Here is a 24,621-nt window from a genome sequence, read left to right as displayed (position 1 = left end):
CATTGTGTTCCAAACCAGGAATACCTCAACTAGGCTACCTTATAAACCTAAGTGGAAGAGGTTTTATATTTGGGGATCTCAACGTCAACTATCTTCCATGACAGCACCCACTCTAGCAATATTGTACTATTTAAGAGCCTTGAAAAAATCTGGACTTTCTTTCAGTTCCATGAGGGTCCTATATCAGTGATATCTGTGCACCATCTTCCTATCTAGGGTCATACAGTATTTTCCTATCCTAAGGTAACAAGATTCCTTAGGAGTCTAATCCATGTTCCCTTCCCCTTTGCCAGTTCAGGAACCCTCTCCCTTTTGGAACCACAATACAGTACTTGGAAGACTGATGGATCGCCACTGTGAGACCATAACAAACCTGCTCCCTATACCATTTATTGATGAAGGCTGCTTTTTCAGTAGCCATTACATCAGATCAAAGGGTAGGGGAGATGCAGGCCCTCAGGACAGGTCCCCTTTATACATAAGGACAAGGTCACCCTCAGACCTCATCCTAAGTTCCTGCCCAAAGTTGTGTCAGAGTTCCATGTGAATGAGTCCACTGACCTGCCAGTGTCGTTCCCCAAGTCTCACTCAACCTCAGAGGATGCTAAACTTCACACACTTGACGTAGTAAAGGGATTATCATAATTTCTTAACAGAATAAAAACCATCCAGGAACACAGCCAGACTGTTCATGGCTTTTGCTGATAGGGTTAAGGGCCAAGCAATATCCTCACAGAGGTGATTATCAAAAAAGGGTCTCTATGGGGCACATTACGAGCTAGCAAAGTTAAATCCCCCTATCCACTTTGGAACTAATTCCACTACTTAGGCAGTCTAAGCTGCATGTTTGAAGAATGTCCCTATTTATGAATTTTGTAGGGCAGCTACATGGAGTTCAAGCCATACTTTCACATTAGTCTTTAGTGAAGTCTATTTTGGTAGGCCTGTCCTACAGTCCTTGGTTAAGTTAGCGGGACTAGTAGCACTCACTTCTAAGCAAACAGAAATCTGCAGGCCACACAGACTCTGCTGGCCAGAAGGATCCAATCTTGCACACTTTGGGCATATGCACACCAAGAGCGAAATCCATGTGGCTGACACATCTCAAAAAACCACAGTTACTGTAAGGAAGTAGCTGTTCTTTTCTGTGGTTGGTTTTTGTTTTGTTTGTTTCAGTTTCCATTTACATCTGGAGACATCTTGCAAGAAATTTTCACTAACTATATGTTCCAGATTTCTGGCCTCTTTTATATATAGTTAATTCTAGCAGAATTTCAACAGCTTTACAGGGGTAATAATTTCACATGAAAACAGAGAGTCATCCGGTGTGTATAGTATAATATTTGTGGTGTTTTTTACACTCATATTATCATAACATTTCACCAATTACAATTTTATATGTCTTGTTTTCTCCCCTTTTTTTCCTTACGTTTGTTTTTATTTCTGCTCGTTATGTTATGAAGTTTTTTCCAGTGTTTTATTATATAATATATACATTTTATATGTCAATTTGTACAACCATTCAATATTATTTGTTTGTTACATTTCTTTCTTTCTTTAGAGGGGGAGGTGTTTGTTTTTATGAAAGTAATAAAATATTTGAACATAAAAGAATTTCAATAGAGCTATTATCATTTCAGTGAAGACAGCTGATACGGGAATGGCACAGACTAGCAAGCATATCCCTGTCTCTCTTTCCAGTTTCCAAGTCAATAGAGTTCTCAACCATTTGGGGAAGCTTCACCAGGAACATGGAAACATCAGGGCGAAAATTTCAAACTTGTCAGCTTTAAATTAGGCACTTCAATTCGTGCATAGGCACCTAAACAAAATGGGCTATTTTTCAGAGGTGCTGAGCACCCACAACTCCTACTGAAGTCAATAAGAGTTTTGGTGATCAGCACCTCAAAATAATCAGGCCAATTTCAGGACTGGAGGCCCCAAAAAGAAAAGACAACTTAGAACCAACATTCAGATCTGCTTATTCCTGTGATACCATCAACATCCACCTGCCAGACTGCTTCAGAGACCAAGTCTCCCTTAGATACCCAGAGTAAATATGCCTCTCTTCACACTGGGCAAGAAATGAGGACTGTCCCTTCCCTGAGAAATACCATCTCTGTTCCATTTCTCCAATTTCTCTCAATAAAGTTGGAAAAATAGGCAAGAATGAATGGTAGATGAAGCTGAGATGAGAGTCAGTCGAAGAGGTGCAACTATCTGGATGTTATTTTCCCATTAGAGGAGCAAAGAGATGCAAGAAGAAGAAAACATATAGGAATGACAGCCCCTGAAATAAATTACCATTGGGACATATATAACAGGAAACCCAGAAACATTTTCACTGGCCAAGACCATATCAGAACTGGGGACTTTGTCAGGTGCTCAGATGCTGAGAAGAACCAGATAGATGGATGGATGCATCCTGCACTGAAGAATTAAATATAAATTTGGAAGAAGGATTACTGCTTCCGTAACTGAGAACTAACCTCAGAATTTACAATTTCCAACACAGCCTGCATGAGATGGTGGAATCTTTTCACTCTCTTCTCTTTTTAAATGTTCCGTTTAGTTATTCCTGTAGGAATATATATATAAAAAAATCCATTTAGAGAACGCTCAATGCACTGAGCAATGTGTATAACCTGAAGCAATAAAATACATGCACCATCTCAGTTAACGTAATTAGTACTGCCTATTAACTAGGCCAATAATGCAAGCAAGCAAAATATGAGACAGAATATCATATGAAACAAAAACACGGTCATGGGGGGGTGGGGAAGAAAAGAAAAAGAATGACCATAATTTTATACTCCCAAACTCCAATCTTAAAGAGTCAGTATTATCATTTTTGGCTAGTTGTGTAAAAAGCAGCCTGAAGAAGAATACTGACAGTAAGATGGAATGTGGATCTGAAGAGGTCAAGCCTGGGGCTTGCCAATAGATTTCCTGGAGGTCCTGCAGACTAACCCAAGGATGAGGAATGTATGCAGGGGCAGGGAGGGAACAGGTAGGGAAAGGCAGAGAGATGGGGGAGGTGCGGAAGGGTCTATTAACACAGATAGGGAACAAGACAGGGATGCAATAGAGGTTTGGAAGTGGCGGAAGCATAACGCTAAATTCCTCAAAGTCCATGAAGTGAGAAAACACCCTACATGACAGCTGAGCAGAGGCAACGCACAGAAAATAAAATACCCATTCATCATCGTGTCAGGGAAGTAGCTAGTTAATTGAATAAAGAGTTTGAAAACCCCAGTGAAACACCCTGAGCTCAGCTGGTAATTATTTTCAAGCACCTGACCTACTACAGCCACGATTAACATCTAACTGAGCCATAGTCATACAATCAAACATTCAGAATGTTACTCATGTTTAAACAGCTTCCAGTGAAGATGACACAGCCCTATTAAAGGCATTTGCATATTCCCCACAGGATCCACAGGGCTCGTTCAAGTCTTTATCCGCAATCTTGGCTGCCAACTTCCTCTTTACAGTTCTCATGCCTTATTTTCCCTGGGAACCTAATAAATGAAACATTAGCCCAGCAGATTTATTCTTTCCTGTTAGAAGAAACTGATTTTGGCAGAGTTGGTAAATAACTGGTGTATATGCAGCCTCTTTCACAAACAGCTTTTCTTCCAGTTATTTATTTATTTATTTATAATCCTGACCATGCGTTATTGCCTCAGTTTGGGAGAGAAAGGAAGTCTTTGTTCTCCCATTAGCTGTCCCTTTCCTGGCAGTACAGGCAAATTTTAATACTCTCAACTGCAGAAATCAGCAAAAGGACTTGAAGTTGGACCTCCATCAGCATCTAGGGGAGTTCTCCATGTCTGTAACAGCCCTCTGTTCCCAATGTTTTGGCCTTCCCTTTTCAAAAGGCCCCACATTAGACTCCCTTTTCTTCAGAGTCCACTGATGTTATTCCAGGTGTTATTGGGGATAGGGGATGCTAAGGCAATATTCTGTATTCAACTATTGCACTTCTCTTCTTCCTGCAGCTCAGCTTAGCTCTTTGCTGACACACAGGCCAGAGTTTTGTCTTTTTGGACTTTTCAGACAGCATTACACAGAATTAAACCTCAGGCCTATTGTACGTAAAACCATGATAAATGGATGTTAACATTCCTAGTCAATTTAAAAGAGAGAGAACCATATATTTGCATAGTAAAACAAACATTTTTAGTGCACATAAAAGACATTGCAAATAGTATAAAACTGTAAATAGCACTTGGAATACTATGAATAACTTTTAAACAAAAAGAAAAGGAGTACCTGTGGCACCTTAGAGACTAACAAATTTATTTGAGCATAAGCTTTCGTGAGCTACAGCTCACTTCATCGGATGCATTCAGTGGAAAATACAGTGGGGAGATTTATATACACAGAGAACATGAAACAATGGGTGTTACCATACACACTGTAACAAGAGTGATCAGGTAAGGTGAGCTATTACCAGTAGGAGAGCGGCAGGGTGGGGGTGGGGGGGACCTTTGTAGTGATAATCAAGATGGGCCATTTCCAGCAGTTGACAAGAACGTGTGAGGAATAGTGGGGGGGGCACACAAGTGATGCTGCTTTTCCACAATTTCAGCCTGTGCATGTCAGTGGCCCAGAAGTTACCTACTACAGGACAGGCCTACCAAATAAAATAACAGAACGCCACTAGTCATCACCTTCAGCCCCCAACTAAAACCTCTCCAACGCATCATCAAGGATCTACAACCTATCCTGAAGGACGACCCATCACTCTCAGAGATCTTGGAAGACAGGCCAGTCCTTGCTTACAGACAGCCCCCCAACCTGTAGCAAATACTTACCAGCAACCACACACCACACAACAAAAACACTAACCCAGGAACCTATCCTTGCAACAAAGCCTGTTGTCCACTGTGTCCACATATCTATTCAGGGGACACCATCATAGGGCCTAATCGCATCAGCCACACTATCAGAGGCTCGTTCACATGCACATCTACCAATGTGATATATGCCATCATGTGTCAGCAATGCCCCTCTGCCGTATACATTGGCCAAACTGGACAGTTTCTACATAAAAGAATAAATGGACACAAATCAGACGTCAAGAATTATAACATTCAAAAACCAGTCCGAAAACACTTCAATCTCTTTGGTCACTCGATTACAGACCTAAAACTGGCAATTCTTCAACAAAAAACCTTCAAAAACAGACTCCAATGAGAGACTGATAAATTGGAATTAATTTGCAAACTGGATACAATTAACTTAGGCTTGAATAAAGACTGGGAGTGGATGTGTCATTATACAAAGTAAAACTATTTCCCCATGTTTATTTCCTCCCCCCCCCCCCGCCAATGTTCCTCACACGTTCTTGTCAACTGCTGGAAACGGCCCACCTTGATTATCACGACAAAGTTCCCATCGACCCACCCCCCCGCTGCTCTCCTGCTGGTAATAGCTCACCTTACTTGATCACTCTTGTTACAGTGTGTATGGTAACACCCATTGTTTCATGTTCTCTGTGTATATAAAATCTCCTCACTGTATTTTCCACTACGTGCATCCGATGAAATGAGCTGTAGCTCACGAAAGCTTATGCTCAAATAAATTGGTTAGTCTCTAAGGTGCCACAAGTCCTCCTTTTCTTTTTGCAGATACAGACTAACATGAGTGCTACTCTGAAACCTTTTAAACAAAAGCTATTCGACAGTAAATATACTGGTGTTTCTTATTCAGACTTCCCCACTTTTGTTTCTATTACCTATAGTAAAATGTAAGGTTTCAACATTAGAGCACAAGGTGTGTGAGGTACTATCTTTTTATTGGACCAACGTCTGCTCATGAGAGAGACAAAATTCGAGTGACACAGAGCTCTTCTTCAGGTCTGGGAATGGTATTCCAAGCGTCACAACTAAATGTATGGTGGTACAGATTATGTGCTAACTATTTATGCTAAACATTCTAAAGGACCATTTAAGATAGAGTGGTCCATTAACACCACTGTAGTCATAGGACAAATACAAGCCTATCTCCTGTGGGTGAACACTTTCACAAAACGATCACTCTATATTTGACCTCTCAATCTTCATCCTCAAGGGAAACCTGCACGCAACACTTTAAAAAGATGAGCCCAGGAGCTCAAATTCATAACTCTGCTGGACATCAAAAATCATGGACTGATCAAAGACACTGGATTTATGGCTTATTACAACAATCTGTAACCCACTAATTCCCCCCTTATTTGTCCTATGACTATAGAGTTTTTAATGGACCACTCTACCTGGAACGGTTCCCTAGAATACGTGCTAACTATTTTTGCTAAGCAATCTGTTCCACCTTGCATTTAGCTGTGATGCTTGGAGTACTTTTCCCAGCCCTGAAGAAGAGCTTTGTGTGGCCCAAAAGCTTGTCTCTCTCATCAATAGAAGTTGGTTCAATAAACGATATTACCTCATCCACCTTGTCTATCTAATATCCTGCGACTGACATGGCTACAACTACACTGCATACAGATTTCAACAGAACATTTTCAGCACACACACCAAGACACATCCCCCCCTGATCTCCACTCAGAGTTGATGTCTCAGTCTTTAAAGTGTGATGACCACAGTATACACTGTGTGTGTGAGGCAATGTCACAGACCTTTGAAACACATCAGAATCCTGTCAGCAAAGAAACAGGCTGGGGACCTCCCTAGCTAGCAACAGACCAAGCCTTAGGTTAACAGCTGGCTGGTCCTCTCATTTGCTGGTAAAACAGAAGTCTGCAGCCTGTATCCAAAATGGTACAGGGTTTGGGATCACCATACACAATAGCCATTTCTGGATCTCTGTAGGGCACCATCTTCGCCTCATAAGCTCAGCTAAGTCAAGCAAGAATTCATAAACCCTCACTTCATTATGTGCTGCCCCATTCTCTCTCTTTAACAGAGACACGTGTATGCTGCCATATAAAGCATGTAGGCTACACATTCATCTGCCAAAGCAGCGTTGCCAACTGTCACGATTTTGTCGTGAGTCTCATGATAATTACTGTTTTCCTTAAAACCCCAGCTCCTGGAGTCAAGCTGATCTGTGATGATTTCAGCCTTCATTCTTAAAGAAAAAGTAAATTTCTAGCCCTCATGACTATGGAGAAAGCTTCAAAAATGTGACCCCAGTGTATCCTACAGGCTCAAAATGCAGAAGGCAAATAAAAAGAACACCGAAGTGATTATTTTCAAATAATCTCATGATTTTAAACCAGCCTTACGATTTTTGAACTTTTGAGGTTGGCAATACTGAAAGTGGGTCACTGGGCAGGCTCCCTTCCTGTACAGGAACAAAGAACTCTAGGCCATTGCCTCTCACGCCAGTTTCATACCTGTGTAACACTATTGACTTTAATAGAGTTAATCCCCATTTGCACAAGTGTGAAGCAGAATCCACAGCACTCCCAGCCCCTGCCATGCCAGCGGCTCCAACTCAAGGCCAGAATATTAATTTGAAGGCTCCCCATAGTAATGTAATGCACTGCCACTAGACTACCAGGCACCGAGGCTAGAAATCCACTACATTTAGACACGTACCTGGAACCCAATATAGCACCCCAAACGCTAATATTGCATCAGGGAATTGGATCTAGCGTTAGAGCAGGAATATCCAGCACTATATTTTATCATGCTATTCTCTGATTGACATCTTTAGATGCTGCAGTGTTAGAGAGCACAGAGCTATGTTGGGGCTGAGTGATGGAAAGTCATTAATAAATATTTGCAGTGAGTTTTGTTACACTTTACCGATTTAGAGCATGTCCAGCCAGGCACTGTAAGACAATTAGAAGGTGCTTTTCTAAGAATGTTTTATGAGACACATAGGTGCTACTATTATATGCAGGGCCACACCACAATGTAATGTCTGGTGAAGGCTGACAAGGACCAGTTGATGTTTTTCAATAGGGACAAACTGACTATCCATCTTATTTATAAGAAGATTTTTAACAACTGAAATGCACCATCAATAAACTGAACCAGGAAAATTTTCATTGGCTAACAAGAGAAAATAGGCCTGCCTCAAAATCTTAGGGCTGATTCACCACGTGTCATGCCAGAGTAATACTGATGTAATTTAACTGAAATCAGTGGAATTACACTGGCATAAAATTGGAGTAACACAGTAGTAAATCAGGTCTTTCATAAAATGCAAGAATAGATGGATAGGAGATTCTTAACACCTAATCTAATAGGAATATCACAATGTAAAGGGCAAGAATAAACTAATTTCTGTCCTCTCCTGGGAGAAGTCACAGCAAAGATCATCATGTGGAAAACTGATTGCCCTGCTCCAGTTAATGCTTATGTATTCTGTAATAAAGCAGAGTTTCCTAAATGAATTCCTCACTGCATGCTTAGAATTCCTGGGAGTATTTTAAACAGCTCTGCTCACAAAAGGTTTTCTGAAATCAGAATCCTTGTGTGTGCTTCAAACAAGTTGGAATCCCTCAAGATTATTTTGCTTCTCCTTCCCGTATGCCATGGCTTTGCCTGCATTTGCACTCTGTAATTCTTTATGCAGCATCAGGCTTTCCTGCTGGGAAAAGGAGTAATTCAAACAACCCAGGTCACAAAGGCTACTGAAATTGGAACCTTTATATATGTTTCAAACAAGCCAAGGTTACCATATAATGTCAATGTAAAATTTTACTTATAAAAGTCTTTTAAAATGAGCATTCCAAGGTGAAAACAACTGTGGACCCTCATCTTTTTCTGTGGACGTGCATGACACGCAATAATACACTGATGTCTCCAGGCCACCCCTACCTTCTTTATGACACTATCTTGGCTCTGAACTAGTTCTGATATGTAGGCTGTTTGGCCCCTTATAAGAGTCAAGCCAACACTTGGAATGAACAGTTGTGACTCTGGGCATTCTGGAATCAGCAGCACCCTAATGTGGGGTCTGGTTAGGAAGCCACATATGCCCCAATACAGGAAAAACAACCTTTGAGAAGTTTGCTACATAAGAAGTCTACTTTTAAATTATCAGATTTATACATGAGCCGCATTCTTTGGGATTCTAGAATCCACTGACTTGTCTGTTCCATTGATGGCCAGGCTGTAACCTCAGATTGCCAACCCAATCCCTGATTGCAGGCTGTATAGTCCATTTTCCACATGGGCTCCCCTGACATTTAGATACTTACCCAAAATACCGAAGGCCCCCTTCCCCTCAATGTTGTTCATGTGTGCCTCTCCCTCTTTACAGCCCTTATTTCCTCCAGGTTCCTGTCCCTATCATTCTCCAAAAGACCTCTATTTATTCCTTTCCCCATAATCTTGCAATATTGAAGTGGTATCCACTAGGACTCTCCAGTGGGCTATGCACCCCAGAACGTGTGATATGTGAAGTCAGTAGCAGTCATGCTGGAAGCTGCCAGAGTTTCTGTGTATTGCAGCAGGATCTTCAAAGGCACAGAGGGAAGAGTGGTTCCTGAAGGTTATGGGCTGGGAAGGAGCCCCAGCCTATGGGGAGTTTCTAGGGAAGGAAGCTGGTATAGCCTAGTGGAAGACCACCAGGGAGGCAGGAAGATGCTGAAATATCAAGAGGAAGGAGAGATGAGGTGAGGGTCCATCTCCATATTGAACTTGAAATAAGTTTGGATTCCATCTGATGGCTGGGAGAAGGTTAAGGCCAGTTTTTTCTTTCCTCCTGAACTGGCTTCCCCTTCCCTAGTTACAATTCATTATGAATTCCAACAAAATAATTTCCTGCGGGGTTCAATTTTATCGCTGTAGACAAATGCATCATCCTTATTCCAATTTAGAGAAAGCATTCCAGCTGTGTGTAATAGCCCAGATCCTGTAACAAATGGAACAGTCACTTAATTTAACAGAAAGGTTTTTCTCCATCAATGTATTTTAGGTTATCACCATTATGCTGGTTTTTGTTAACTAGCACATGAGATGGAACGGTTCAATAAATAACCCTGCATCCTGCTGTTGATTGGAAGTTGCCATCCTCTCCCAACAACAGCTACACAAACAGAAAGGTCCCAGTACAGAACCTAAGACAGGAACTGCAGTGCTGGCCTATCTCCAGATCTATTTTGGAATATCCTTGATATATTGGGGATTTAGGCTCCGAGGCACTGAAGTACTTAAGCACAAGTCGATCATTAAGCCCATGAGCAATCCCATTGAAGCCACTAGAATTATTCCCATGCTTAAAGCTGGGCACATGCTTAAGTGCCTTGCTGAACTGAGGCCTTACAAAGGGAACTTCCATTAAAACGAATGTAAGTAACAGACATATTCTCCCCATGCACTGAACGTAGCACACACTAGCAGGGAAAGAGAGAACTTCTACCGCGGCTGATCATTTTCCCCTTGCTCTTTTTCCGTAACTGGGAAATGGGAAAAATCACACACAGGTTAAGCATGCAGGGGAAAAGAGGTATATTTGTCTCCCCCATGCAAAAGCACAGCTTCTGAGTCACAGGGAAATAGATGGCTTAAGGGATCTGAAAAACGCTGTGATGGGTCACTTGTCCAAATATGAGCCAGGTCCACAATGACTGATCCTCATTGTCTTGTTGGGAGGTGTTCTGTGTGGGATCTCTGTGCTTAGGAAATAGGGATCTGTTTTAATTCACAGATGAGGTCAGACTAGATGAGCTAATGTTCCCTTCTGGACTTAAACTCCATGTCACAAAAACTGCCATCAAAAACTTGCCCCTCTTCAGCAGAATCAGCAGACCAAAGCAGTCTGCTTCCTCATACTGTCAGCCATCCACCCTTCCTCAATTCTAGAAATGAGCTCCCATTGGGGTCTTTCTGGCCAGTTTCTTCCAGACATGGACAGCCCTTTGGTCCTGTCCATGCACTATACATGTGCACGAGGAGGACAAGCTTTTTAGTGATCATTGTCCTATAATCAGCATTTTCTTTTTGCCTGTGCTCCTGGACATGGTCCTCAGTTCTTTTGAAGTGTGTAATTTTCAATGTAGATCTTTTGAGCAGTCAGATGAGTGGATTATCTTAGGATCATAGGACTGGACAGGACCTCCTGACTCATCAAATCCAGTCCCCTATTATCACAAACAACTCCATCATATAAACCTGTTCATATCAAGCTCTATCTTAAAATTCATTAAGTTGTCGTCGCCCCCCCACACACACACACACACGCACTATTCCTACTGGGAGGCTGTTCCAGAAGCTAACTACTCTGATGGTTAAAAACCTTCATCTAATTTCCAGCCTAAATTTATTCATGGCCAATTTATATCCATTTGTTCTTGTACCAACATTGTCCTTTTGGTTAAATAACTCTTCTCCCTGTCTGGTGTTTACCCCCTGCTGTATTTATAGAGAGTAGTCATATTCCCTCTCAGCCTTCCTTTTGCTAGGGTAAACAAGCCACGCTCTATTAGTCTCCTCTGCTATGATAGGCCCTCCATTTGTAAGTGATGAGGAATTTTAAAAGGTTTGGCAACAGGATACCTGTCACTGAGGGAAGAAGGAAAGTTAAGCAGCTGGCATGGTAGTTAGCATTGGTGCAGTTTTCATTGTGAGGCTAAGGAAGGTTTAGCAGTTAGAAGAGGGTTTGTAAGGGATGTCTTAGGCCACAGGTATGTGTCTTTTATGGCAGAACTATTCAAAATGGTTGGGAGGAGAGATGAAACTGATGGCCCATATGGCAGTTTCTAAAAATATATATCGTTAAAATTCACACACACAAAAACAACAACAGATTAGGGATGGCCAAGGAACCTCAGTATGGAAAGATGGGAATCTCTCAGTATGGCACTGCTTCTGGAAAGCAAGGAACGTATTGATACTATGGGATCCATCACTGTCAGTGGGAGTTCCTGCATCAAGGAAGGAACCCTTAAATATCTGATCATGAACGAAAACATTCTGATTTTCACGAAAAACAAGTACTGTCTGGCAAGAGTTGCTTATTTATCTTTTTCATATGTAAGCCTACAGTTAAGGATATTTTAAAATGCTTAACATTTCTTTGCATTTTAGTTTCACACAAATCCACTACGAACTACACATAATTGTGCTTGTAAAAAAAAATACAACATTAGAAAGAATTTGGAAATGCAACTTGAAATTAATGCTTAGTACATATCACGTAAAATTTTCAAGAGTCCCAAGTTGGCTTAGGATCCTGTGTCTAACTGAAAGTCAATGGGACTGAATGTGTGTCTACACTTAAAACGCTACAGCTGAGCCACTGCAGCTGAGCCGCTGTAGCGGTTCAGTGTAGACACTACCTACACTGAAGGGAGGGGTTCTTCCATCAGCCTAGGTAATCCACCACCCTGAGACGGTTCATATACATATGAACACCCCCAAAAAAGCTATATTATCAAGCACTCAAAAATTAGGAAATGCCATGGGCTGCATAGGCAATCTTAATTTGCCCCCTCCCCCTGTGTATATGTGTTATGATACAGTCTTTAATTACTGCATTACATACTATTTTTTTCCACAAAACCCCTGCCTCATTCAGTGCACAGAATGTGGGATCGTGGTCACCTTATTATTATTTATTTGTATTAGTCTAGGGCCTACGAACCCTAGTCATGGACCAGGAGCTTATTCTGCTATGCACTGTATAGAGCAAAAAGATGGTCCCTGCCCGCAAAGAGCTTACAATTTAAGTGTGACACAAGACAAGAGATGGACACAGACAGGGGAGCACAAGGAAACAATGCTGGTCAGCATGATAGGTAGTGGGCAGAGATGACCCGTACCTGATGGGGGTGGGGGCAATTTAAAGGTTCGGCCACCCCCAGAACAGTGCGAGTCATGCCCTCTCCCCAAGGTAGGCTCCGCCCTTACCCTCAGTCTCCCCTCCCGGAAAGCAGCGGCCCCTCCCTGCAGTTCCCAGCTGTTGCTCCTGCCTCTCCCTGCAGGGCACAGCTCGCAGCTCACTGGCTCCAGCAGCTGCCATGCAGGGAGGGGGCCCAGCTGCATCATGTGACCGAGCAGGGCCAGCAAACCCTGGAAGAAATCTCTCCCCCCACACACACGCATCTCCTGTGGCTATGATAGCATGATATCAAGCACACCAGCATCCTAACCTTCTTGCGGGGGGAGCGGGGCGGGAAGTATAGGCATGAGGGCACAGGAGAGCTTATGGTTTAACAAGCAGCTATTCAATATTTTGTTCTCTCCTTGTTGTTCAATGTATGGCCCCAGGCCTTCTTTACTGCACACTATTCAACTCCTGCTCTGAAGACAGGATTGTTATTTTTCTTAATCTCATTCTCAGAAACAGCTGAATCCTTCTGGGTGTAATTTTCCATAAATTCAGCCGGAGGCAGACACCCAGCGTGGAAAATTTCAGCCCAAACAGTTAAAATTTGGCAAAGCTGAAGCAACCTTAACAGCAGGCAGTGCTAGCAGCCCAGCCTTGAACAACTTTTCTTCAGTTTTGTGAATGTGAATTTAGTGCTCATAAATAATGATGAACGCTTGCAAGGCTAAATTTTCCCAGGTGTCCTCAGAGAAATAACAGAGCTGGCCAATGAGAACCCCAGCCACCTCAGTGTGCCTCATCCCTGGAGGAACGCCCACACGCCATGAGAGGGAAGATGGTTGTTGGGTCTCCATTCACGTGCAATCCATTAGCTGTGCTAAATCTGGGGCCAGCTGTGGAGCCAGTTTCCTTACCTGTATGGTGCAGGTGCCAGGTGTGATGCAGACACTTGTTCACTAGAAACTGGACTGAAACTTTCAGCCCACATCCGCCATGAATAGCTGTGAGATGTAACAGCTTTCAGTTGTTATGCTGGACTTGAATCCAGACTTAACTGTAGCCTTCACAATGCTGTCGTTTTCACGCTGCTCCTATTCAACATGAAGCTGGTGCACTCAAAGTTGGGTATGAATTGTTCTTTAATAAGATATCATCATAAAACATGCAATTTAGTGCTTCGTTTCGTCCAATTTTCATATAGGAATCAAACTGTGCTCAACTAAAGCCTTAATCCTCTTGGCCCTTCCTGTAACAAGTGCTATAGCCTATGAAGAGTAACCGACCCATAACAAATAAATTAATAAGCTTCAGTAATTATATTTGGGTCATTTTATTTTAAACCATGAAATCAAACGCTCTGTTCACATTAGTGCAGGAATTGCTGTAACTGGCCATCGGGGCTCCCTTGATACACCATCTGTGAATGAAGCATATTGACACATGTTGGAAAGAAAGAGACCATGCACATTTTAAGTGTGCAGGATTTTTCTCATTATCTTGGCTGGGGTAAAGGCATAAGACCCTATCGCTAGCCACACCCCTCTCAAGGCCAAACTATTCCTTCTGCCATGAATTTGCTCCGCTGCAGCCAGAAATCATGGAGAACGCCTCAGATCACAGTTTCTTAATCTATCCTGATGAGTAGATTTTATGGGACCGGCCCTCAATTAGTTAAGGTTGCTAACCTATGTGCTGGCTCTATGAGTTATACAGTTACTAGCCTCATGAAGGCATCTGCTTAGGCTATTTGGAAGAACCAATCCCACTTTTGACATGAGAATGCGTTTTGGTTCTATAATGTTGTTAGCAGTCTCATGCACATTTCTCAAAATGTGCACCACATTTCTGTTACAGCAAGGTGTCTATATTAGGTCTCTCTGCACTGCACCTGGGAGCATGTCTCCCAGCCCACATACACAGACGTGTGCTCGCTCCACTTGAGCTAGCATGCAAAAAATAGCAGTGTGGTCGTTGAGGCACAGGCTAGCCACCTTGGTATGGACCTAGCGCAGTGGTTCTCAACCAGGGGTACACATACCCTTGGGGGGAAGGGGAGGTCTTCCAGGGGATACTTTAACTCATCTTGATATTTGCCTAGTTTTACAAGCAGGCTACATAAAAAGCACTAGCTAAGTCAGTACAAACTAAAATTTCATACAGACAATGACTTGTTTATACTGCTCTGTGTACTATACACTGAAATGTAAGTACAATATTTATAGTCCAATGGATTTATTTTATATTTATATGGTAAAAATGAAAAAGTCAGCAATTTTTCAGTCATAGCGTGCTGTGACACTTTTGTATTTTTGTGTCTGGTTTTGTAAGCAATTAGTTTTTAAGTGAGATGGAACTTGTGGGTATGCAAGACAAATCAGACTCCTGGAAGGAATACGGTAGTCTGGAAAGGTTGAGAGCCACTGACCTAGAGGGTCTGGCAGGCTTGTACTTGGGTGGCCAGTTATTTTTCGGAGTAGACACTCACCTTAGCTCTCAAGTGTCAATTCTGCCCTCAGCTATGTGGGTGGAATTCCCCCTTATTTCAATGCAAGTTGCACTTAACAAAGGAAAGGACTGGGCCCTCATAAGCTTACAGACTTTAAAGCATTTATTTGTATAAAATTAATCTTAATGTATATTTTCTTACCTTCCAAGCATTTTTGTGGTAGTTGTTTTATAACTGCAATGATCTGATAGATTTTTAGGTACAAGTGAGTGTTTTGCCTTTATAAAGGTAACTTAATCAAAGATTTTGGCTGGAAATAATATTAAATGTATGAAGAAAGCCACTCAGAGGAAATCCAAACTAGGAATGCAAGCAGCTACCATCTTCTAATCTTTATCACTGCATGGGGCCCTGACGTTTAACTTTACTCTGATTCTTCTTATCAGCTTAAACAAACCATATAGGTAAGGAAACAAAACAAAACAAACACTTCATGCTGAACAGAGAGACAGAAGGAGGTGAATTATTTGCTGATGAATTATTTGCTGGTACTGGTGAATTATTTGCTGGTAACTCTCCTTGGGCATCTTTTTCCATCTCATTCCTTCCCATACATTATTTAATTCAGTGACTCCAAGTCCACTGAAGACTTGTTAGATCAGCCAGGAGGGGTCAGTCTCAGGATGAGAATTCACATCCTGACTTTGGTGCTCCTTCATTTGACAGACTGGAAAGGCAGCAATCAGTCACCACAGTGGGACAGTACTAGTTGGTCGCTACACAGGTTCATTAGACATATACCCTTCTTCTCTGGCTCATCTTTGACATTGTCAGCCCTTTGTGGGACAAAAGGACATCCTGGGGAATGCAAAGGACTGAAATATCATCCTGTACTCGGGAACTCTTCCAGGGCGTCAAGGATGTGTGGTCACCATAACCTCAAGTCCTTTTTTGGTCCTGCTGCACTTTAAGAGGCCTGTTCTGACTCAGAGGCAATATCAAGTTCCTCTAAAGAAGCCTTAAGCATTTACCTTTGAAAGTCATCCAACCCAAGCTCAACCAAACTAGTTCTTCCCTGAATTAAAAAAAAAAAAAGATGTTCACCTACAATACACTGTCTATGTTGCTTTTCATATTAGCCCTTAGGGTGCTATACTGTCATAAGCAGCCAAGGCAATGCTTTCTGAAGGTACATACCCTTAATTTTGGACAGTATATCTAGTATATGTAACAGACACCACAAAGGATATATGCAGGCTATTGTAGATGACTGTGTTTGTGCTCTGTGACTGTAGTTACACAAGTACGCCTCAGAGTGCTTCACAACACTGTTCTGGGACAGTGCTAGTAATCAGAGAAGACCAAATTAAACAATGTAGCTAGACACTATGAGAGGGTCGATCACTGGACCTGGGGAAGATGAGTGTATCTAAAAATTAGAAGCCTGACAAGTAAAGGACTCCTCATAGGAGTCTAACATTTTGGGGAGACTCCAGAGTTGAGCTGGGGTAGTTCTCACTTTCACCTCAAATGGAGGATAGATGCATTTTATACTTCAGGATATATAAGTAATTGTTTCCCTCAACCCCAGGAAAGGAGGGCAGCAGTGGAGAAGTGAATGCAGCAGTGTGGAAGCACTAGAATCTAATCTATCCAAAACACTGCTGTTAACTCATCTTACTCTCACCTTGTTTCTTCCATCTCATCACCTTCTTCAGAGCTCTTCACTGGCTTCCTGTCATTTACCACAAATTCCACACCTTCATCGCCGAGGTGCTACTAAATTTTATCGGCAGGAACATGTTCTTCGTTCCTTTCCTCTCCCTCTCACTGCCTGTGCTCTCTCACCGTCCTCATGCCTAACCATCCCTCTATCCCCTTCCCTGACTCAGCTTTGCACTCTCTTTGATACCAATTCTCTACACTCAAAATAGGGTTTGGGGAGCCCAAGCCCAAACGTCTACACTGCAATTTTATAGCCCTGCAGCCCAAGCCCCGTGATCCCAAGTCAGCTGCCACGAGCCAGCCACCGGTGTTTTGGTGCACGGTGGACATGCCCACAGAGTATTCCATAAATACTAGCAGTAATAACCTCCAGTAATAACCTTCAGTTACAAAACAGCAGAAAGCACACAGATGGTGGCTTACGTTGTTCACCACTCAGACTGGCCCATGAAGAGATGTTAGTTTCGTAGAAGTCTACCTTATGGGAAAGTCCTGCTGGCTGGCCAAAAATAATTCATTCAGTCAATGAAAGGAAACATTCCTGTGCTCTGTGCTCCCTAAAGGCCATGGTTCACCCTCCCCTGTGACCCTCTGATACATCTCAGATTTTTATGTAATTAGAAAAGAAAGTTATGCTAAACTCTTCTGGCATTTGTTAGCAATGTAAAAATCAATACTCTAGGCCTACCAAACGTGTGAATCCCTGGGACATTTCAAACCCCACAGGAGTGGAATACACAGACCTCAAAGCAAGCAGAAAATGTGTAAGGAGTTAGGGCCCCGTCCAGTGCCCATTTAATTCAATGGGCATCTTTTCCTCTATTTCAGTGGCAAGTTACACAAATTCTTCTTCTGAGAAAAAAGCAAGTATATTTGCAAAGCAGCATGTGAATTAAATGTAAACCTGATCAGCTTTAACTTAGATCCTGAGACTGGGGCCTGCTAAAAGCCTTCTGATCACATAATCTGCCTATCGCCAGGATTTGGCTATTTACAATTAGATAATCCTGGTAATTAAGAGTGTAGATATAAGCATTATTACTTTATTGTCATAAATATTTTGAAAGATACATTTTCCACTTTGGCACAATCTTAAAGGTCAAATTACCAAAAGCCTTTTAAAAACCGTCAGCAAATTATGGACACAAAATATGAATAAAGAACAGGGAAATGGAAAAGAATGAAAATAGCTCAGAAAATACGCCCACAAAGAAAAATACAACAAGAATTTACTGTATATGTGACGTCAGTGCTTACCATGAAACAGAAAAATCACTGATGAACCACCAGACAGTTAGCTCATTTTATGAAGAGCCAAAAATCAGGATAATGTAATGATACATTTACTGAAAGTTTAATCCAAGCTCACATAAGGCATCGTGCAGAAGAAACCTTTTTCACCAGAAGTAGCAAAAGATGTGCAAAAGAATCAGGGGCATATCTGAGACAGAGAGGCTCCTGCTGTACTTGACTGAGCAGAAGCAAGGACAACCCTTTTGCACAGAGGGGAATGACTGAGCAATAACTCTGCAGCCAGAAAAGGGCAGTCCAAGACTAGCATGCTGGTGAGTGATCACAGCAGTTGTTGTACTATTCTGGTGCCACCTTAGAATTATGGTAGCTGCCCGAGCCCTACTTAGCCTGCGTCACCACTAAAGCCAAAAAAAATGTTGACAGCTCACATGCACGATTGAAGAGCACAGTGCTACCTATATAGTTGGCTTGATAAAGCAGAGCGCCTTGTCCCCATATTCTGTATCATAATATCAAAGACACAACAGTTATTGTTATCTGTGTAAGGTATTTCACAAAGAGCAAAAGAAAATATTTGAGTTTTGTTTACAGTATCAGGAGGGCACAGTCACATCACCAGCTGTTCCTGTCACAGAAATTATTCTATTGTGAACAATTTGGCTGCTGCTCGCCACCATTCCGCCACAACAGCTCTTGCCCATTCTTGTGCGGTCAGCATTATTGGGGCTTTTGGGGAGACTATAAAAATCACAGAAACCCCTGCATAACTGTCGGTGCCAAGAGAATCTGACCCTTCATCTTTGGTGACAAGAAGTGGTGATCCACTTCAGAGTCTGAATAAGCTGCTGCAGAAGGAACTGTTTTGAGAACAAGGGGTCATGCTATCACAAAGCCATTCAGGTTCAGGGATAGCAGCTATTGACAGATGTCTGCAGAGTCAGAGCCACAATAATCCTCTAATCAGTCAAGGCTGATTCATAACATCGTCTCCATTTCCATCCCGACAACTCTATCGGTGTTTTATTAATTGGTTGAATTAGTTTGAGGCTCTCATTTAAAGATGATATTTTATGGTTTGTTGCATTCGACTTTTTTGAGAGGAAGCTGTAACTGTACCTACTAGTTAGTAGATAGCGACCTCTGTCATGTCACAAGGTTAATAAACTTTTGTAACCCTACCTCTTGTCAAGTACCTGGGGCCTGTAAATATAATACAGTTTAATCTCTTACCAGGTCTATTGCACCTTTATTACAAATAGAAATGATACTAAAAATATACATAGGAAAGCAAATGAACTTGTAAGGTTGAGTATTCACACTGGAAACTGGTTTCTGAGAGTTCCTTCTATCAGGATACAGAAAAATAACCACCTGATAAAACATGCCATCACAGCTTGAAACTGGAGTTACAGTTTTTGAATACTCACAATGAATTGCTCATGAACAATCTACAGAGCAAGACTTATGCACAAATAATAACAAGTAACAAACGCAGGAAACCCATGAGCTTCTGATGGATAGTTTGTGGGAAAATAAAAAGGTGGGGGGCAGATTCACCAAATACATCATTTGCTACAAATTATTTACTCAGCTTTTATTCCGGGTAGAGTCTACGAAGCTACTCTCATTTTCTTTTTTTTTTCTAGAGAATGGCTCAAGCCACAAAATATGAATCTGGATCCAGATTTCAATCACCACAAAATTTAGAGTTGTTTGAATTGGTTTGGCCCATTGTGAAGACAGGGGCCATCTGCAAAATTGGGATCCAAATTTGCTTCTCAGATTCCCACTGCTCAATAGGGGCTTGACCCTGCACTACTGAAGTTAATAGAAGTTTTGCCATTGACTTCAAAGGGAGCAGGAGCAGGGTGTAATTATCCACTATATTATCTCTGTAGCACATGATTCTGGCCACTGGCAAAAACAGGATACGTGACTAGACAGACCACTGGTCTGATTGTGTATGCAATTCCTATGGCTGCACTTTAGTTTGTGCCCAGCTGTAATTTTTCAAAGAGGATTTATTTCTGGAGTTCCAATGCCAGAAGATATACCTTTTGTCTCCAAAGTATATCCTCGGTCTTGCTGTGATTGAAACTCTGTTCCTTTTTTGACAGAAGTGTATTTCAGGAAGCAAACTCTTTCCTCCATGTCTAGGTCACAGCAGAAAACTCAGATCCAGGGAGAATAATTTTATTGTATTTGTAGGTTACTTCAGCAGCTCATTTTTCCACATCAGGAATTTTTACTCTGTTGCCCATTTGACAGGATCATACTAATGATGCTTCCATCATTCTCTCGCTTCTACAGGGGGTCCTGTAAACCCCTCCCAGATAAATCAGGGTTCCTTTTAATATTTAATTTTAGGAGTTAGGAGATCAAGGTCCTTCCTAAATGTCAGGAGATGCCCTGGATTTTTGTTCTTCAAGACAATGGACCTTTACCTTTCTGGCTCTCACCTACTTTTCCAGGATTATCAAGGTTTCTGTCAGACATTGAACCAAAGCCTTACTCTGCTCCTCTATGCTCTCCACACTGCTATCTAAAGATTTTGGAGCTTCCTCACCTGGAGCCTGCTTGTGATTTCATTTACACAGCTTTTACCCCATTGAGTCTAATGGAGTTACTTCTGACTTACTCTAGGTGAGTCTAAGATGAGATAAGAACCATGTCTATGGCCTCCACAAATGCTAGAGCGGATTACAACTTGTCAGATGTCCACCCTCTTAGGGCATGTCTACACTGACACCTGCGGCTGAGCACGCCAGCTGACTCAGGATTGCAGGGCTTGGGTTAATGCGTTGTTTAATTACAGTGTAGACATTTGGGTTCAGGCTGCAGCCGGGGCTCTAGCACCCTGCAAGGAGGGAGGGTCCCAGAGTTCCGGCTGCAGCCTGAGTCCAAACATCGACACTGCATTTAAACAGCCCTTTAGCCCAAGCCCCATAAGCCCGAGTCAGTTGGTGTGGGCCAGCCACAGGTGCCTGATTGCAGTGTAGACATACCCTAAGAGCCTCTTCAGACCCAAAGTCCGCACTTGCAGTGGGAATCCCAGAGCAAGATGGTGGTGATGTGTTGTGAAGCAGCCAACAGCCGTATGGTGTGAAAAAAAATCACTAGTATCATTTAAAGTGTTTTTATCTGGCATCAGAAAATAGTGTTAAAACTACAAAAGAGTCCTTCTGCACCTACATCAGAGGGAACCAAGTATGGACTGGAACACTAGCTCAAGAATAGAATTTTTAAAAGCAGCTTGATAGACACTAAATTGCTTCATGTCCTTGTCATTTGGGGTCACCCCATACTTTATGATTCTTGCCCACTCAGTCTTAGGGGAATGCAGCATGGGCTGCTATTATTGGTATGGTTTTCGGTTGGCTATGGTTTCCTCAGGCTTTAAGAATAAAAACTAGTAATTCTGGTTTTGGCCCAAACCTCTTCCTACGGTAGGGTAGGTGGATTGGAGATTTCCATCTTGGCCTTCCCAGCATGGCTCCCATTCACCGGTTTTATTGAAAGCAAAACCTTACATAAGCAATGGGTATATGTCGGTTTATGATGAAGAAAATAGTTCTAGAGCCAGAAGCTGAAGAGGTAGAACCAGAGATGGATGAGGTCCTTGGAACAGCTTCTACTGCACGCATCAATCTTATGGATCTAATGACAATGAATCATGCCACAATAAGCCTGATTCTTTTCCTAAACACATTGGCTAAAAGTTCACTTTTGCAGCCTACAGCAGGGTATTTCCAAAAGCCAGAACATTGTGAGAAGCTAGAGAACGTGAAACAAACTATATGGGGAATGGAGTATATGTATATTGTACAAAAATGAGAAAAGTTGCAAATAATTGCATTTTACAGGCACATTGTTGTCTTAAGTTAGAATAAATGCTGTGGTTAAGTAAATTAAAAATTAAACAGGAACATGCAATTATTAAAATCTGTATGCTTAATATTTGAGCCAACCACTGTGGTTTCTTCTCTCTGTTGATTTACAAGATATATGGTTAATTTTAAAAATGCAAGAATGGTCTCTAAAATCATGCAAGACTTTTACCAGAAGCATAAAATGTTCCAAATATTAGTATAATAAAATATTTTACTTGCAAATCAGCTTATAAATGTTTTCCTAAAGCAAGCAGTATAATGTAGCTGCAAATTGTTTTACAAGTTCAAGTAGAATTTCTCCCAAGAATCACTCCTCATTCCATCCACTAACTAAACAACTATTACATTTCATCAGATTATCCGGCAAAATAACAATCATAGTTGTTCCAAAGAGAGAATCTAGCCAATAAAATCCATTTAGATAAAATATATCTAAGTTATACTTAAAGATAAGCTCAAAGCAAGGGACTGATACAAAGCCCATGGAAGTCATTGGGAGTTTTTCCATTGACTTCAGTTTGGCATTGAATCCATCTCAGAGCCCATCCACCATGTACGCTGGGCAAGTTTGAATCCAGACTTTGCAGGTCAGGCCTACCTCTGCTTATCTCATAACAGTGAAATTTATACCTGTGCAAAGGAGAGGGCAGGTACCCATAGTGTACCTATGAAGATGGTTAGTTCTTTTTATTAATTATTTTTTAAATCATAGCATCTATGAGCCCCAGTCCTGTAGAAGGACTCTACTGTGGTAGGTGCTGTACAAATGGAACAAAAAGACAGTCCTTGTCCCAAAGAGCTTACAATCTAAATATAAGACAAGAGACAACAGATGGATACAGACAGACAGGCAAGTGCAAGGAAACAATGAGTACAACATTAGTCAGCAAGCAATAGAAAACAGGGTAAATGTCCCTATATCCCTATATGTTGCTTTATGGAAGACAGAAGGGCATCTGTGTGATATTTCTACCCAGCGCCTGTGTTGATTCATAAAACCCCTCCAAAATCACCCCAACCCAGATAATTACCCTCCGTGGAAGCAGCCAGAATTTTGTTAAGAGAGAGAGAAATTCACTGGTACTTTTACCGCTGCACTAAACACAATATAAACCCTCTCAGGCAGTTCAGTCTAGAAATCACTACCAACCATTATTGACTTTGTAGCAAAATAATGGCTTTGTACATTATTAGCATTAGTTGTATTAACATAGCTAATGGATATTAATACCATATGAAAAAGTGCTCATTAAAACATTGTAAAATGCACTTGGTTAGTGATTTGCAGTTTTAAAAGCATAACTTCTTAACTAATGTGTTTAATGCACATATTGTATTTATAATTGCAGAATTACATGTGCTTATTTTAATAAATTATGCTTTCAAAAGAAATGTGTTCAAGATTTTCAGACCAAACATATCCTTTTCACACCTCTACAGGAAATGTGTTTCCTTTGGCTTTTTTTGGTTTCTTGTATTCCTATTTTTGTAGTGCAGTGAAAATATACTGTGTATAATGATTAGGGTAGTAGATAAGGAGCTAGGACTCTTGGGGGTCTATGCCTTCTTTTGCCACTGTTTTTTTTTGGGGGGGGGGGGCGGGGATTGCCTGATTTTGGGGAAGTCATTAAGCCTCTTTCTGCCTCAATGTCCCTCATCTGTAAAATGCCCCTCCCCCAAATCACTTAAGTGTTCATAGATTCACAGATTCCAAGGCCAGAAGGGAGCATTTTGATCATCTAGTCTGATCTCCTGAATAACACAGGCCATAGAACTTCCCCAAAATAATTCCTAGAGTATATCTTTTAGAAAAAGATCCAATCTTGATTTTAAAATTGTCAGTGATGGAGAATCCCACGCGACCCTTTGTAAATTGTTCCAGTGGTTACTTACCCCTAGTGTTAACAGCTTATGCCTTATTGCCAATCTGAAGCCTGACACTTGCAAAGCTTGATCCATGTTTGCAAAGTGCTTTGAGAGTCTCAGATGAAAGGTGCTGCGGAAATGAAAAACATTATTATTCTTCTGTGATGATTTTTGGAAGGGGGAGAAGGTTATGTTTTTCTCTTTATTCTCCTACATTTCTGAATTTTAACAGTCATTTTAACACTCCTTCACCCCCCCCCCCTTTATTTTCACACCATTCTACAGTATGTGCAAAGAAAAATAAAACACCTTGGACAGAATAATTTGGCCTGGGAAAACTGGCTATTTAGAAACCAGAGATTATGAAATGTTATTCCAAGAATTGGCTCCTTGCAGAAAGTAAGCCTGACAACAGGACCAATATGCACTCCAGTCTCTCAAGTACACACACCCTAGTCCTTGTTTGATGCTGAATTTCCTACCGAACCAGCTAATCTAATCACTGCTGCATTTGGCAGTTCTGATCCCTGTGAGTTGTGGAGCTCAAAAGAGGAGTGTATGCAAATAACTGGTACTACAAATGCACACATCAACAGTGGGACAAGACAGAACCAGCCAAGTAAACAGCTTGGAGAGACATCCTACCGCTCTCTTCTTTCCAGGAATAAACTCACCCAAGTCTCCCTGAATTTAGTTGGCCCACCC

The 24,621-nt window shown here is 41.6% G+C and overlaps 1 long non-coding RNA gene across 1 annotated transcript in view; it reads right to left on the bottom strand.

Moving 5' to 3' along the window:
- Positions 1–24,621, bottom strand: part of LOC311518522 — a 121,537-nt gene that overhangs the window by 5,792 nt on the left and 91,124 nt on the right. Inside the window, exon 3 of the long non-coding RNA XR_014711006.1 lies at positions 23,944–24,046. This is a non-coding gene — a long non-coding RNA (uncharacterized lncRNA). The remainder of the gene's footprint in view (positions 1–23,943; positions 24,047–24,621) is intronic.

The sequence above is a fragment of the Lepidochelys olivacea genome (assembly GCF_965140295.1).
Source record: "Lepidochelys olivacea isolate rLepOli2 genome assembly, chromosome: 3".
Taxonomy (NCBI): Eukaryota; Metazoa; Chordata; order Testudines; family Cheloniidae; genus Lepidochelys; species Lepidochelys olivacea.
Note: the sequence above shows the minus strand (reverse complement) of the source record. Positions and strands in the feature narration are given on the sequence as shown.